The sequence below is a fragment of the Ambystoma mexicanum genome, chromosome 1p, assembly GCF_040938575.1.
Source record: "Ambystoma mexicanum isolate Mex_15411 chromosome 1p, UKY_AmexF1_1, whole genome shotgun sequence".
NCBI classification, from domain to species: Eukaryota; Metazoa; Chordata; class Amphibia; order Caudata; family Ambystomatidae; genus Ambystoma; species Ambystoma mexicanum.
In genome coordinates this window covers 165,936,712-165,953,810 of record NC_090921.1, presented here as the reverse complement: position 1 = coordinate 165,953,810, position 17,099 = coordinate 165,936,712, and the positions used below count along the sequence as shown (strand labels likewise).

Below are 17,099 nucleotides of genomic sequence, written 5' to 3'. Positions count from 1 at the left end.
GTTTGTTAACCAGTTTAAGCAAGACACTGCATCAGTATATGAAATATTTAAATGAAAACGGAGCAAAATGGCATTTCACAGGTTTTAAAAAGAGGAAGAAAAGGGTAGTTATAAGAAGTAGGTGCACCAACACAGTTCTAGTTGAGAAGCAATCTAAATAAGGCAGTTCTAACAAATGTAGCCAGAGTCAGTAGGCCTGTGCCAGAGTCAGTGGTACAGGGCAAGGGCCCAGGAGCAAAATGTTCTTGTAGCTGCAGTCAGGTCTTTGGTGATTTCGAAAAGGTGGATGCAGAAGGTGACCATGCCATCATTGTGGCCACGGACATCGCCGACACAGGATTCTGTCAGATGGGCAACAGCGTTTGCCTTCGGCGGGGTTGGTTGCTAGGATGTATAGTCGAGGGTGTTGGACATGCCCTTTGACGGAGGTAACTTATTCGGCAAGACTGTGGACGAGTCTCTTCAGGCCATCAAGGCAGATACCGAGACGGCCTGGGCGTTGGCCACGGTCCAGCAGCGATGGCCATCCTTTCAGACCGCCGGAGGAAAGTCCCAGGGGTACTCCAAAGGTTTCGGTGCTGGCTCGTCATCCTATCGTCAACCGTCCCGCTCTTTGGCTCAGGAAGCCTACAGTAGCCGCAGCAAGTCCGGAGGAGGTCGTCGACAAGGTGACGCCCCCATGGCGAAGCAGGACTTAACCGCCCGTGACGTCGGGCCCACGCACCCCAGTGGGAGGCCGGCTGGCGAACTTCATCAGCGTGTGGAAGTCAATCTCCACCGACCGTTGGGTGCTGGACGCCCTGGCCCACGGGCACACCCTGGAATTTCAACTGAAGTATCTGCGCATTCCACCGGTGGCCAGGAAGGAAAACCACATCCCTCATCTTCTGCTAGAGGTCCGAGCCATGCAGAAGGACGCGATAGAACTCGTCGCAAAAAAGCTCCTGGTTGTACTCCCATATTTCCTCGTCGGAAAGAAGACTGGCTTTTGGAGACCCATACTGGACCTCCCCCGCCTCAACCAGTAGATCAGGTCCCAGAAGTTTCAGATGGTCATCCTTCAGCACGTGCTGGGACAACTGGAAAAAGGAGACTTCATATCGTCACTGGACCTGGAGGATGCCGATTTTCACATGCCCATTCACAAGGGACACCGCAAGTTTCTGGGCTTCGTGGTCCAAGGACAGCTCTACCAATTCAAACCCCCCCCCCCCCACACCCCCACCTTTCGGATTGAAGAAGGTGCCAAGGGTTTTCACCAGGTGTCTGGTGCCAGTGGCGCCTGCAGGGGATTCTTGTCTACCCTTACCTAGACGATTCGCTCATCCGAGCGAAGTTGAGAGACCGCCGTCGAGCACATGGTGGAGACCGTCCCGCTACTACCGGAACTGGGGTTCTTTATAAACTTTGCAAAGTCCTGCTTGGTGCCATCGCAGGACGCACTGTTTCTGGGGTCTTGGCTCAACACGTTGTCGTGTCTGGTGTCCCTGTCGGAGGAGAGAACACCGGCCATCCTGGCAAGGTATTATGGCTGACCCTGAAGATCATAAGGGTGAGGTCCATAAAGCCCCTCCTCGGCATGTCTTTGTGCATATACCTTGTGCGCCTATGCAGTCTGCGGATGCGACCACTGCAAGAGTTCCTCGACGCCCATTGGATCCAGGTATCGGGAAGCTTCGAGGAAGAGATTGCCCTTGAGTGTCCGTCCAGCGATTCAGTGATTGGGGGTGGGGGGGTCCGCGCGCCTCTGTCGGCAGGTGCGAATTTCCAGACTCGCCCTCATCAGGAGACGGTCACGACGGATGCATCCCTGGAGGGATGGGGTGCGCACACAGGTCGTCTCCACGCAAGAGGCCTGTGGTTCCCGGAAGAGAGGACGTTGCACATCAACGCCCTGGAGCTACGGGCCGTGTTTTGGGCCCTCAAGTCTTTCCTTCCGTCCCTCAAGGGCAAGGTGGTGAGGTCTTGATGAGAGCACCACCACAATGTTTAACACCCGGAAACAGGGGGGGGCACCAGATCCCTGGCGCTCTACAAAGAGGCGCAGGACCTTTGGCGATGGGCCGTCGCCCAGGATATGTTGTGCTCGTGCCACGAGTGGGAGCTTTTGCAGGATCAAGTTGATCTTCTATTGAGACGATGGGGGAAATCCCCAGATCGATATGTTTGCGATGGCGACAAACACCAAGTGCCGTTCCCCTATGCGTTTCCTCAGTTGCCGTTGCTTCTGCGACTCATCAACTAACTCACGGTTCCTGGTGCAGACTGATCCTTGTCGCACCGGCGTGGCCGAGGCAGATAGGGTACCCAGATTTTCTGGACATGTCAGCGTCCTCTCCAATCAAGCTTCCGGCAGACGCAGATCTTCTCTATGGAAAGAGGCGCGATTCTGCACCGCAACCCAGGGTCGCTGAACTTGGGCCTGGCTCCAGCAGCGCTAGAGTTTGGTGGATACGATCTGCCGGCAGACTGCAAGGAAGTGCTTGCCAAGGCCAGGGCTTCGTCTACACTGAAATGCTACGGACATAAGTGGAAGAGACCGCACACAGAACCTCGACCCTCCACGGATAACGGCTCTGCAGGTGCTGCCGTACTTACTGTCCCTGGCCAAGGCAGGGTTGGCTCATATGTCCATCAAGGTTCATCTGACGGCTATATCCCGCTACACCAGAACTCTGGGGCGGTTGTTATGGTCACACTGCCTGGTCAAGGAATTCATAAAAGGACTTTTCCGTTCATTCCCACCAGTGAAGGCTCCGGCTCTGGTGCTCAATGTGGTGTTGACTAGGCTCATGGGTCCCCGCTTCGAGCCTATGCGTTTGGCACCGCTGACGTGGAAAAAAGTTTCTTGTGGCCATCACCGCCGCACGATGCATGGGAGAGATCCAGGCCCTCTCTTGTAAACTACCTTACTTGACATTCCACGAGACGAGGTTGATGCTACAGACGCACCCCTCCTTCATGCCCAAGGTGCCGTTGATGAGCCCTTGGTGTTACCCGTTTTCTTTTCGTCGCCGGCTTAGAGGACTTTGCACTTGCTGGATGCGGCTAGAGCGCTGAAGTTCTACGTGGACCGCACAAAGTTTTCGGAAGACATCATAGCTGTTTGTGAACTTTGGCCCTGTGAACAAAGGGAAGGCCCTCTCCAAGGCTTTCTTTTCCAGGTGGCTCGCCCACTTATCACCCATTGTCACCAGTTGGCTAACCAATCGTTGCCTGCCCATCGGAGAGCCCATTCGACCAGAGCGATCGCTGCAACTACGGCGTTCCTGTCTGGTGTGCCCCTGCTGGACATCTGCAGGGCTGCTACGTGGAGGTCGACACACACCTTCACGAGATTCTGTGTCGACCGGGATTCTAGGGAAGAGTCCAGAGTCGGCCAAGCAGTGCTGCGCAACCTGTTCGCTTGAAGGCAAGTCTGGTGAGGAGGTAAGAGATGCATAATGTTGAGATGTTAATGTTAAAGGACATTTGTACCCCGCACCTTCACCACCGGAGTGGTCCCCTGGCAGCTATGAAAGAGGAAGGGAGGGTGAGTTTGTTGGCAACTGGAGAAGTGCAAGAAAGTAGTGATGTGCTGTTGATGTGCTTAATGTTGAGCCTTGCCACTTCCCATTGTTGAGCGTGTGTATGCTATGTATTCTTTATTCATGATTGTGAATCCATGCCAGACCCCATGCTGGAGAAGGAACAAGTTACTTACCTGTAACTGTGGTTCTCCAGCATGGGTCTGCCATGGATTCACATGCGAACCCTCCTGCCTACCCCTCGGCAGCTCTTCTCTTGGTCCTACTGCCACTTTACGTGCTACTAATCTGAAGATGGCTGCCAGAGGAGGGGCTTAGGTAGAGGGCAGTATTGGCTGGGGGCAGTATGACCCGGAGACCAGTGATTGGTTGTTAAGAGGAAGACCATTCAGAAATTAAACTGATTTTTTTCTTTACCAAGGATTCCCAGCCTGACGGGGAATATTCATGAGCATGTGAATCCATGCCAAACCCATGCTGGAGAACAACTGTTACAGGTAAGTAACTTGGTCCTTTTTTTTTTTTTTTAACATGGTTGATTTTTCAAAAACTGCAGTTTTCGCAGGTGTTTTTAAAAAGAGCAATTTTTGCAGCATTTTGCGGTATCGCAAAATCGCTATAAACTGAAGGACAAACGGGTGCTTGATTTTCTGGTTGAACGAGGGTGTCTAGACGGCTTCGGAGGTCGCATCTTTCCGCGGGAGCAGGTCCTCCACGCGGCCAAGAGATCTCCAGCACGTAAGAGTGCTAGATCAGAGGAAGCACTGCCTAACAAGCAGCGCACAGTGAGTCCAGACTTTCTCCAGCATGAGGTCTGGCATGGATTCACATGCTCATGAATATTCCCCGTCAGGCTGTGAATCCTCGTAAAGAAAAAATCGGTTTCAGTTTAGTTTCTGAACTGTCTTTCTACTAGTTACCAATCACTGATCTCTGGATCATACTGGCCCCAGCCAATGACTTCCCTCTACCTAAGCCCCTTCTCTGGCAGCCATCTTCAGATTTTTACCGTACGTTCAAGTGTTGGGAGTCCTTGTGCTTTAGCTCTCGAGCTTTTACTGCGTTTTGCGTTTTTTCGAAGAGTTTACTCTTATATTTTCGATCAATTGAGCCTCAAGCTCCATCGACTCTACTTCCGATCAACGGGGACCCATTTTTGGAATTTTCTACGCCCTTCAAGGGCACTTTTTCGTCGTGTTTTCCACATCTTGGAGGATTCTTGAAGATCTTTGAGGCCTACCCCGTGTGGACATGGCCCAGGATAAGGGAAGCATGATGCCTGTTGGATCCAAGCTGTTCAATAGCTACCCTGGATGTGAACTTCAGAACGTCTTTAAGGAGGATGAACACTCTTGGTGCCTCTACGATGACAAATCTCACGTGGAGAAGGACTGTGCGTTTTGTAAGAACATGTCCGAACGGTTGATGAGTATCGTCATACTCGCCAACTGGCTGGAGGGGAAGAGCCCAGCAGCAGGTGAGAAGAGGAAGAAGTCCCAGCGGTCTTCTAAGACCTTTTGAGGGCGTTCCGGCGAAGGGGGCCCAACAAAAGGCAAAGCAACGCGAGTCCGCAGGCACTGGGAGCGCCGATCGGTCAGGCTCTTCGGCTGCCAGGCAGGGCGCATTATCACCGACTCCATCAACCACGAGCCAACGCTCTGGCTCGGGGAAGAGGAAACCGGAGAACTCGGGTAAGCTTCGGGAGAAGTCCCGGTCGATCCCGACAGACGGCTGAGGGGGGCGGGCGGTGACCCTCCCCCCATGGTGATGGCCTCAGGCGCGCCCAAAGTCGCAAAGGCCCTGACTCACCCGGCTAAGGCCTCGATCGAGGGAGTCATGGCGGCCCTGGCGAAGCCTGCGGAGGCTATCCCAGTAGAGACAACCTCTGGGCCTAGAGTTTCCCTGCCACCGCGGAGAGAATCCTCTTTCTCCAGCATGGGGTCTGGCATGGATTCACATGCTCATGAATATTCCCTGTCGTCAGGCTGGGAATCCTCGGTAAAGAAAAAATCAGTATCAGTTTCGTTTCTGATCTGTCTGTCCTAGTAGTAACCAATCACTGATCTCTGCGTCATACTGACCACAGCCAATGACTGCCCTCTACCTAAGCCCCGCCTCTGGCAGCCATCTTCAGATTTTTACCGCACGTTCAAGTGTTGGGAGTCCTTGTGCTTAGCTCTCGAGCTTTTACTGCATGTTTCGCGCTTTTTCAGGTGAATTTTCACATTTTTTCGGTTAATCGAGCCTCTAGCTCCACCGTTTCTACTCCCGTTAACGGCTACCCAGTGCAGGATTTTCCTACGCCCCCCTCAAGGGTGAAGTTTTCGTAGAATCAACTTCTTGGAGGATTCCAGAAGATTCGCGGCCTACTTCGAGATGGCCCAGGATGCGAGTTCGTCGCCCGGACCCAAGCTGTTTCGCAGCTGCCCTGGATGCGGGCTGCAGAATGTGTTTAAGGAAGACTAACATTTGCGATGCCTCTACTGTCTTCATGGGGATAAGACTCATGTAGAGAAGGACTGCCAGTTCCGCAAGAACTTGTCGGAGCGGACCATGAGGGACCGTCGATCCCGTCTCGCAAGCTGGTTGGAGAAGGGCTCGACGGGTGAGAAGAATAAAGGTTCCGAGCGGGCTTCTAAGTCCTGTGCGGGCGCCCCGGCGACGGGGGCCCAACACCAGGCCAAGCGCTGCGAGGCGCTGGCTCCGGGAGCACCCAAAGGTCGGGCTCTTCGGTCGTCAGGCAGGGCGCACCTTCCCCGGCACCGTCAACCACGAGCCAACGCTCCGGTTCGGGGAAGAGAAAGTCTGAGGCCCCGGGTAAGCTTCGGGAGAAGCCCCGTCTGATCTCGGAAGAGGGGGAGCGAGGCGTCGCCCCTCCCCCGAAGGAGAAGGCCCGGGACGCACCAAAGGTGGTGAAGGCCCCTAACCAGCAGGCGAAGGCCTCTATCGAGGCTATCGCAGTGACTCTTGCCAAGCCGGCAGAGACTACGCCAGCGGAGACTGCCTCCGGAACTAGTTTCCCTTCCGCCAAGGAGGGAATCCTCTCTTCAGCCCATCGTCATGGCCGCCATGATGGAAGAAGCGAGGGGGGGCACGGTGCCCTCCTCGAGCACGGAGTCAGCCTCGGAGGAGGAACTGACCGAGGCCGTGAGGAACCTCGAAGTCCAACGGGCGACTTTCGAGAAGGTTCGATCCCGTCGGGAAGATCCTCGGGAGATAACCGAGGAAGACGACGATGGTGAGGAAGAGCGGCCTTCCCTTCCGGCGCAGCCGGATCCTAGGCCTCAGGATGGATCGGCGGGGTTTAAGAAATCTAAATCCTGCGGTTCCAAAATGTCCATCACGGATCCGCACCGAGAATGTCTGCGGTGCCTCGGTGAATGCCATGACATGGAGGCCTTTATGACGTGTCAGGCAATGACGAGCAAGGCTTTGCAAGAGAGGAAGGGAAAATTACGAGTGGGCTGAAAACCCGATCCCATGAGGAGAAATGTCTTCGACGCAGAAGGCAAACTCATCGGTCTTAGTCCCGAAGTGGTTCACACCACTCTTCATCTTTGACGAAAAAGTCCAAAAAAAGGCGCCACCGGATCCCATAAGAGAATGAAATGCCCCACAAAACATTCTTCCTCCGAAGAATGGGAAGCATTTAGAATTAAAATGATGGTTTTTGAAAAGCCTAAGCCTCGGTCTGTGCTTTCCTCGGAAGCCGGCTGGGAGCGTTACCGTTCTGACACTCGCACGCCCTCAAGCCCGGGTGATCGAAGGAGAAAAGATCGGGAACCCTCCAGGACCCCAAGCGAAAAAGATTGCTCGAGTCGACCGCTCAAGGTGAGTTTGACTGCTCGAGGTCACCGACGCCATCCGGAACCCGACACACCTCAAAGGGTGAGCCTTCGAAGAGCGCCTCAACGCCCTGGAAGTGAGCTCTGTCGACAACTACTATTTCATCGCCATTGTCGACGTCGATCCAGATGCCCTCTGCGCCAAATGTTTCAAAGGCTCCAATTCAGCCAGAAACTGTCAAAATGGCAGCAAAAGAAAAAGCTGCAAAGACTGTAAAGCCTTCAGTCTCTACTGCAACACCTCCTCCAGAAAAAATGTATAAACCTCTACCAAGGAAAGAATATTTTAAATCCTTAACTTACATTTCTGAAGAACAAGAGAGGTCTGAGGAGGAGGAGGGGGAGGTTCTTTTTGGCCTAGATTATGGCACCCCTAATGTCCCAGAATGTGTGATTTCTGAGGAAAGCAGAATGAGGGATCTGGTGGAAACCTTGCATAATGCAAATAGAATTGACAATTCACCTGCGACAGATTTTGGCAGGCCAGAACCAGGGGAACATGCCAGTCCCTCATACAGGCAGCTGATGACAAAGGTGGTTGATTATTTAGGATGGGCTAAACCACCAACTCGGTTCACCCAGGATGATCTGATATATTGGATCATGGCCCCACGAAGATCCGATTTTACCCTTCCATGTAGCCTTACAAAATAGGGTGGCCAAAAATTGGGAGACTCCAGACTCAATTTCTCCTGTGAATAAGTCCCTCACTTCAAAATAACGCCCTTCCAGTAGCGACCCCGGCTATCTGTACAAACACCCTACTCCTGAGAGTCTGGTGGTCCAGGCAGCCACAGTTTCAAATAAGGTGGCGTACCCTTCCATCCCTCCGGATAGGGATGACAAGCGTGTGGATGGTTGGGCAAGCAAGGTATTTTCAGCTGGGAGTATGGCGTTAAAATCTGCCAAATCCACATGTGCCTTGGCAACATTTTCGTACACTCTGTGGGAGTGCATTGCAATGGCAGCGGAGCACATACCAGAAGGGGAAGAAAGGGAAGGATTCCTAGCCATCTTTAGAGCTGGAAAGGAGGCCAAGCAGGAATCACTTCAGTCTGGATTGGACACTGCAGATGGTGTTAGCAGGTCCATGGCCACTAGCACAGTGATGCGCAGATTTGCATGGTTGCTAAATTCGGGTTTCGCCCCAGACGTGCAAAACAGTCTTTTGAACATGCCATTTGATGGGTCTCACCTTTTTGGCAACAAGGCTGACAAGAGCCTTGAGAGATTGCAGACATCAAAAGTGGCTGCCACATCTTTAGGAGCTGCTATTAGGCAGCCTCAGCCTTTTCTTGCATTGGGACAATCTTGGAGGGGACGATCCTATCGTTACTACTCCTCATATGGAAAGGCCAGATGAATGGCCAGTCAGAGGACGGAGAAAAGCCACTCGTGGTGGACGAGGAAAACGTGCAAAGCCAGCCCCAGCTGCAGCCTCTTTACCATCAGCGGCTGCAGCAACCGCCACAAAACCACTTTGAGGACTTGCATCACAAGACACCTGTGGGAGGCAGGCTGTCCCAGCATCTGCCAGAATGGCGAGCCATTACTTCAGATGTTTGGGCTCTAGAAATAATAGCCCAAGGTTACTGCCTTCCTTTTCTAATGCAACCTCAAAGCAATCCACCAGGGAGACACTTTCTCCCTGGTGGATTTTCCAGACCCGCTCCTACAGCAGGAAGTCTTAACCCTGCTGGAGAAAGGTTCTATAGAACCAGTACCCGTAGCAGAGAGGAACAAGGGATGGTACTCCCCATACTTTTTGATTCCCAAAAAAAGAACAGAGGACTGCGACACATCTTAAGAGGCTTGAAAAAGCTCCTCAGGAAGGAGAAGTTCAAGATGGTCACTCTTTCTCAGATCCTTCAGGCCCTTCTACTTCAGGATTGGTTGGTGTCATTGGACCTCCAGGATGCTTATTTTCATGTGCCAAACCATCTGAAGCACAGAAAATACCTAGTTGGCGACTCGCACCATCAGTTTCGAGTCCTACCATTCGGGTTGGCCTCCGCCCTGAGGGTTTTCACCAAGTTGATTGTAGTGGTTGCAGCACACCTCAGGAGAGGGAGGATTCACGTCTACCCCTGCCTGGACGATTGATCAGGGCGCATTCTGCCAAACACGCCCTGGATCTTCTGTAAGTCACCTGCCACTTACTCCACAGACTGGGCTTCTCCCTCAATTTCAAGAAGTCACAAATGACCCCTTTCCAACAGCTCCAGTACATATGGGCTGTATTAGACACATCCTTGGGATAGAGCTCGCCTCCCAAGTTGAGGGCTCAAGACATTCTTCAGATAGTTTTCAAATTCCAAAATGCCCAAAATCTACAGGCCTACGACTTCTTAAGGTTGCTTGGCCTCATGGCATACTGCATTTTCCTAGTGCCAGAAGCACTCCTGAGGATGAGATCCCTTCAATGGGCTCTAAAGACTCAATGGTCCCAGTTCTCAGGATAAATGACGACTCTCCTTCAGATTCCGAACAAAGTTTGGCAGGATAGTATGTGGTGGACTTGCACAGAGAACATCCTAAAAGGAGAGAAATTTTGGCAACCATGGCCGGAGATTACAGTAGTGACGGACGCCTCACTCATGGGGTAGGGAGCTCATGCCAACGATCTGACAATCAGTGGTCGTTGGTCTCCATCGGAGTCCAAACTACACATCAACCTTTTAGAGCTGAGAGCAGTCAGACTAGCGCTGAAGGCTTTTCTGAAATCTGTCAAGGGAACAAATGGCCTGATAATGATGGACAACACAGTGGCCATGCATTACGTAAACAAGAGTTGTAGGGTCACTACCTCTGTGTAGAGAGGCAATGCGGCTCTGGTATTTGGCAATTCAAGAAGGAATCTCCTTAACGGTAGTTCATCTAGCAGGAGAGAATATGACGGCGGATGCTCTGAGCAGGCAGAGTACGGTGTCCCACGAGTGGGAACTGGCTTAGGAAGTCCTTCATGAGATCTTCACCCTTTGGGGAACCCATCAAGTAGACTTGTTTGCGACCAGAATCAACTGGAAGTGCAAAAAGTATTGCTCAAGGGAATTTCCCCCGAGAGGTGCCCTATGGGACGCGTTCGTGGTGGAGTGGAACTTCCCACTGTGATGTGCGTTCCCTCTGATTCCCGTCATTTCAAGTCATCAGGAGATTGAGACAGCTCAGAAACCACATGATCCTAATTGCCCTGGATTGGGCCTGGAAAAGGTGGTACCCGGACCTTCGAAACATGTCAATTTTTCACGTTTTCCTCAGAGAGGACCTTCTCTCACAAATGAAGGGCCAGGTTCTCCATCCAGTGGTCAGAACTCTCAACCTTCATGCTTGGTTTCTGAAAGGCTGAGATACAAGGATTGGGACCTTCCAGATGACGTCATGGAGGTGTTGCTTTCGGCAAGAAGTCCAGCAACAAAATATCTGTACTGTTGCCGCTGGAAGTTGTTTTGCAACTGGTGCAGAGAAAAGAATCTTGATCCTTTTCTGTGTTCTATCCCAGAAGTATTCTTTCCTCTTGTCCCAGGCACATAGAGGCCTCAATGTTGGGACCATTAAAGGTCATCTTGCAGCGCTTTCCATTTTCAAGCGCTCTTCGGAAGAATGTTCCTACTTTAAAATTCCTTTGATAATACAATTCTTAAAGGGACTCACCAATGTGTTCCCTCCTTCTTTCCATGTCCCAGTTTGGGACCTTAATCTGGTTCTAAAGTTTTTAATGTGTGCCCCTTTTGAACCCTTGCATACTTGTCCATTAAGATTACTAACGTTGAAAACCGTTTCCTTGGTTGCTTTAACATCTGCACGAAGTGTGAGCGAATTACAGGCACTGTCTTCTGGGCCACCCTATACTGTGTTCCACAGGGACAGAGTTGTATTGAGGGTAAAACCCTCATTCTTACATAAAGTTGTCTGATTTCCATTTAAATCAGAAAATGATTCTGCCTGTGTTCTAGCCTTCACCTCATCCCAGTAAGGAGGAGGAAAGATTGCACTGGCTGGACCCGAGAAGAGCTCTAAGCTTTTACATTTGTAGGCTCTCCAAGCTTAGAGTGGATAATCAACTTTTCATTGGCTACACTGGAAGGTAATTGGGTCAATCGGTGTCGAAACAAACCCTATCACGTTGGATTGTGCTTTGCGTTTCAGAATGCTACAGATTGGTGGGCAAAGATCCACCAGAATGCTTGTGGGTCCATTCTACCAGAGGCATAGCCTCTTCGACAGCCCTTCAAAGAAGTTTTCTCATAAAATCTATATGTGAAGCAGCAACTTGGTAATCGCTACAGTTTTTCTAAATTCTATAATCTGGATGCTTCCCACTCTAAAGAGATTGCTTTTGGAAAAGCAGTGTTATATTCGGCTATATGGCATTAAAAATCTACTCCCTCCTCCAGCGACCTTTTTACACTGCTTTGGGAGTCTATCTAAGATGAGGAATACGTTGGAGGACACGCTCCATTCGAAGAACAAGTTACTTACCAACTGGTAATGTTATTTCGACTGGATGTTCCTCCAACGTATTCCTCATTGCCCTCCCATCCTACCCCTCTGAGATTTTCCTGTGTTATTACCACTTCAACTCGCAAGGCTGACACCTGGCTACCTACACTATCTATACAGCAGAGCAAGAGGGGGAAAAACAGAACTGAGGCCAATTGGCGCTGCGCGTGCTACTTGTATACCCGATGACAGAGGCCTTCGAGGGACTTCGACTCAACGACATCGACGCACAGCTCCCTCTGCCGAGAAATTTCCGAAGCAGGTAAAGCTGGGCGAATACATCTAAGATGAGGAAAATGTTCGAGGAACAGCCATTCGAAAGAACGTTACCAATTGGTAAGTAACTTGTTCTTCTTTTTGGTTGTGGAGTCTGACAAACTCCATAGGCATCACCTTTTGTATTGTGACACGCACCACCCCAAGTGCAGTGTCCCAGAGACGTCTTTTAGGATTTCTCTTAAGGTTTCTCTTTGATAAACTACGGTCTCAAAGAGCAGCAAAGTGAATTTGACTTTACTTAACTTTGTTACTTTGTAGACCCAGCACACACCATCTTATGTAGAGTGCTGGGGGGGGGGATACTTGGTATCCTCTTTTTTGTCTACCTTCTTGTGTAACATTATTTTGTTGCCCTTTCTACAATTAATGGCTGATGGTAGTGGTTTATTTTCCTACCATTGTGCGTTTTTACCACAGGCTGAATCCTCAGCTGCAGTATTGCACCCATGGGTGCCCATTTCATCATATTGGCCCTGGTCTTGTTTTTGCTATTTCTTGGTGGGAAGGTCCTGCTTGAGGTTTACTCTGCGTGCCAAACCAGGTTTGGTCCCTTTCTTTGCTTTGTCTTTGGTGTGGTTCACTGCTGAAGCCTGCCTCTGGCTACAGCGTGGCTGGCAGGTCAGGAAGCGAGGGAGGTTTCCAAAACTCCCTGTGCTTAGTCTCCTTGGTTACAGGCATGCACCCAAAGGTGATTGGCTGGCTGTCCTTGAAGGACAGCCACCCTGCTGTGACTGACAGCTAGGCTGCCAATGAATGGGAGAAACTTGCATAAAAGGAGGTTTTTTGCAAGGAAGGCAGGGTAGACCGCTGGACAAAGGAACCGAAAAAAGAAACTGGAAGAGCAGCTTGCTGCACCCCCCTGTACCGTTGCTTTGCCCAGTGAAGCCCTGCTGCATTGCTGAAGCTCTGAATGTCGAATCAACTAGAGCAGCCTGGAAAGGACTACTTCCCTTGGGTTGGTGGGACCAATCAACCCCAAGACGAACTTGCCAGGAACCCATCTCTGCTGGCTGTACTTCTTTGCTGCTGCCCGAACCGGGTGCCAGGGGACAGGAACACCAGGAGGAGTGCATCGCCTTTAAGCTGGACCCAAGCTCGAGGAAGATCCTAAGGACTCCATCGAAGCAGGACTATCTAAGCCTGAGCCACCTTAAGAGTGCTGGACTCCAGAAGCAAGGAGAGCCCAGAAGGTGTCCAAGAACCGCTGTGATGTTATTTGCGAGTAGCTGAAACCGCAAAGTGCTGCTGATAACCGGAATGTTCCTATTGCTGCCACTGACCTTTCAACCATAATGCAGGAGTACCCAGACGGCCTCCCTTTTGTCCCCACGTCTGAGGCCCGGGAACAAGAGGTTCTGTATGACTACAACAGGAACAGAACCAGCTGTACTCTTTTTTTTCTTCATGCTCAAGGTACTGTGTAACTAGGGGTATTTGCCTCTTGTCTGTAGCTGGCTTGTTCTCACTGGAGACTTGCCTTGGCTGCCCTCTGCAGAGTTGCTTGCATCTTTGCTCTTCACGAGCCTCCCAGCTTGTGGCCCAACATTGATTCGTTTTGCAACAAAACCCTGACATTGTGCAAGGCTTTTGTGCTAATCTTCAAGAAGTGCCTCACCTCCCCTAGACTTTGCTCAATTGACATTGGCTGTCCTGGCTCCCTGAAGACTCTTCTTACCTTCTGATTTTGTGTTGAACTGTCCCTCCAAAAAGTCATACATACTTTACTTGTATAGCTTGGAAAGGGGTAACCTATATTTCATTGGGGGATTGAAAAGTGCTTACCTGTTTGGAGAAACTTGTCAACCTTTGTTTCTTTTCCTTCCCTATCCCTTTGCTTTGTCAACAACCTTAGTATTGCATTGTGTTAAACTGATCTATCAATTGTCCACAGTTTCCTAGCTATTGATGTCACTTCAGTGTGTAGGAAGTGTTTGTGTGACATCCCAAAAGGGTATCTATTTACTTAACTGAAACCTAAGGAGTGTATTTTGGAAGTGTATTTTATTGTTGCATATTGCTCTTTCTAAAGAAGGCTTATTTTAAAACTGTTAAATTAATAAATCATTATTTTAATAAGAAACCTTGAGCATAAGCGATATTTGAATACCTGTCACTGTGAATCTGTTACACCTCAACAGCTCACATTAACCCCTCTTGAGATGAGCCTGGCTGCTGTCACTACCAACCTGTGTAGTACATGCTTATACCAAAGGTTGGGTTACCTATTGCTAAGGGGAAAAGTCTGGTGTAGTCTCCCACAGGGTAACTACATGCATTCTTGCCTAACACCCCATGACAAACGGGCCTGCCACCTGCTCCAATGGCAGTACAGACTCTGTCCTCTCTAAGAAGAGCCCCTGCATCCGTGCCCGCTTTTCAGCTGCATCTAATAACTCGGATGAACTGTTCAAAATCTGCAGGGTGCTGGCCAATCCTGCTGCATTCTCTCTCCTGTTCCCTCCCAGGCCCTCTGCAAGGCTTTTGACTCTGATTTCAGTAATAAAGCTCAGTACATCCTGTCCACCCTCTCTTCCTCTACCTCCTCAACAACTCCTGGCCTCTCTCAAGCCATTGCTCCTCTTCCTCCTTTGCCCGTCTTCACCCCTGACAATGTTTCTAGACAAGTCCGATATTTTAAAGTCTCATCAAGCAGGTTTTCCCCTGCTCATCGATTATAATCAAGGACCACGTCAACACCCTTGCTCTAGCCTTGGCCGATTTCTGCATTCACTTGTTGCCACTGGAACTTTCCGTCCACCCCTTAAGCACACTCTTGTGCACCCCTTCAAAGAAGCCCTCTGCTGATCCTTCCTCTATGCCTAATCAATCCATATCTCCATCACTCCTTTCCTGGGAAAACTGTTGGAAAAGCTGGCCATCTCCCAGCTTAATCTACATAACGAATCTTTTGGTTGCCTCCATGACCACCAGTCTGGCTTCAGAGTTGCCAGAAGCACGGAAACTTCTCTCCTGAACACCCGTGAAGACTTGCACTCCACTCTTAACTCTAATCTCCCTTCTGTCCTCATTCTCCCCGATCTATCCTCTACTTTTGACACGGTTAACCATGCCATTCTGCTCAATTGTCTCTGTGACAACCTTAGTATTGCTGATCAGGCACTGGCCTGGTTGACCTCCTTTCTCACCGTCAACCCTCTCTGGTCCAACTGGGGTATTTCCTCTCTCCTACTCGTGGTGTTCCCCAGGGGTCTAACTTACTGGCTCTTCCACCACTACCTGGCACCTCTTGCCCATCACATTGCTACTTTCTGCTCCAATTTTCAATTTTATGCGGATGGCTCTCTGTTCCCTTTCAGGCCTCCCTCAGCCACCTCTGCTTCTTCTCTCTTTCCAGACTGTCTGGCCCCAATTCGGGAATAGTTTGCCACCAATGATCTTTGCCTTAATGCCAGTTAGACTGAGAGCCTCCTCATTGGGACACCCGCTACCTCCTTTACTCTATGGCGGGCCACTCTGGGCCCTCTTCCTGCTCTTTCCTGTGAGGCTAAGACCCTTTCTGTCATTTTCAACTCCACCCTCTCCTTCTCTCCTCACATCTCACATCTCTAAGAAGTCAAACTATGAGCTGCGCCTCCTCAGACCTACTCTTCCTTTTCTCACTTTCCCCCAGAAGCTCACTGTCTGCAGAGGTCTGGTCCTCTCTAGGCTTGACTATTGCAACAGCCGCTTTCTAAATCTTCCTGCCTCTACACCAACTTATCCCGAACAGGACTGCAAGACTTGTCCTTGGCCTCAAGTCCAGGCATCATATCTATCCAGCTCTGAAATATCTTCACTGGCTCCCTGTGATATGATATCATGGGTTATTTATAACGCGCTTAATATCCAAAGGTTTCTAAGCGCGGACCTGTGGATCGAATCTGTGGTGCTCTGTGTCGTCTTGCTTCCAAGGTAAGCATGTTGCCCCTGATCTATCCTCCTGAGACTGCAAGGATCAATTTCAAGACCCTCTCCATCATCCACAAGGCTTTCTGGGGCCTGAGACCATTCTACCTCCAACTTTTTTTTCCAAAACACCTTCCTTCTTGAGCGCTCCGCTCATCCACTTCCAACTCTAAGGGTCAGACGCTTGTCCAAGCATAGAGTTTGGGGCAGATCCATCTTCTCTGGTGGAGACTCCCTCTGGATCAGCCTCCCTGACTTTCTCAAACTGGAGCAGAACCACATCTGGTTCCGGAAGCAACTCAAGACCTTCCTTTTCACTTCCGCTTTCTCTCCTCCTCTTCCCTGCTGTTGCACCAGACTGCTCCGCTCACTGGTCACCCTCAACTCTGGGACCATGCGCCTGCATCTCCAGTTGCCCTTGCACTGCCTCTTGGCTCCCCAGCACTTAAAGCTCTGTATCTGCAACCCTACAGTCCCTTGTCTCTGCACTTATGAGCCACTCGCTGGCTGCGCTTGAGTTAACTGCACTTTCCCCTTCCATCTTCTCTGCACTTGAGCGATCTGAATGACCCAAGGCCTAGTAAGATCATTATTTTGTCCTCCCTCTACCCCCCCACTCCTTGTCTTGTCGCACCTAGAAACACATGTGTACAGGCGCCTTATAAATGCTGCATCACATGTCAGTACGCTTACACAGAAGCCATGGAAAAAAGTTGTAGATTAATTTTGTTGTCAACCTGAGGTCTAGGAACTCCTAACATGCCGTTCTCCCACTGATGTGGGGAATTGGGAATGGATATAGGAGTAATAATAAGTTATCCGGTCTCCTTTCCTCCATTCGGTCTGTCCTTCACCCCCTCACCACCCTTCCACATTTGCCTGTCCATCACGTTGACTTTAATGGATGGTGTTGCGTCTAGAACTTGTGCAAGGAAAGATCACTGCTAGGTATTTCCATGTACATACCCGCAGCATTTTCTCGCACTCTTGAACGCTGCATCATGATCTGGTCTTGTCTTTTGTGTGCGGTGATGCTAGCCTT

General features: G+C 50.5%; 1 protein-coding gene across 4 annotated transcripts in view; it reads left to right on the top strand.

Moving 5' to 3' along the window:
- The window catches only part of GIGYF1 (GRB10 interacting GYF protein 1), a 1,784,248-nt gene that overhangs the window by 388,252 nt on the left and 1,378,897 nt on the right, over positions 1 to 17,099 (top strand). The window lies entirely within an intron of this gene.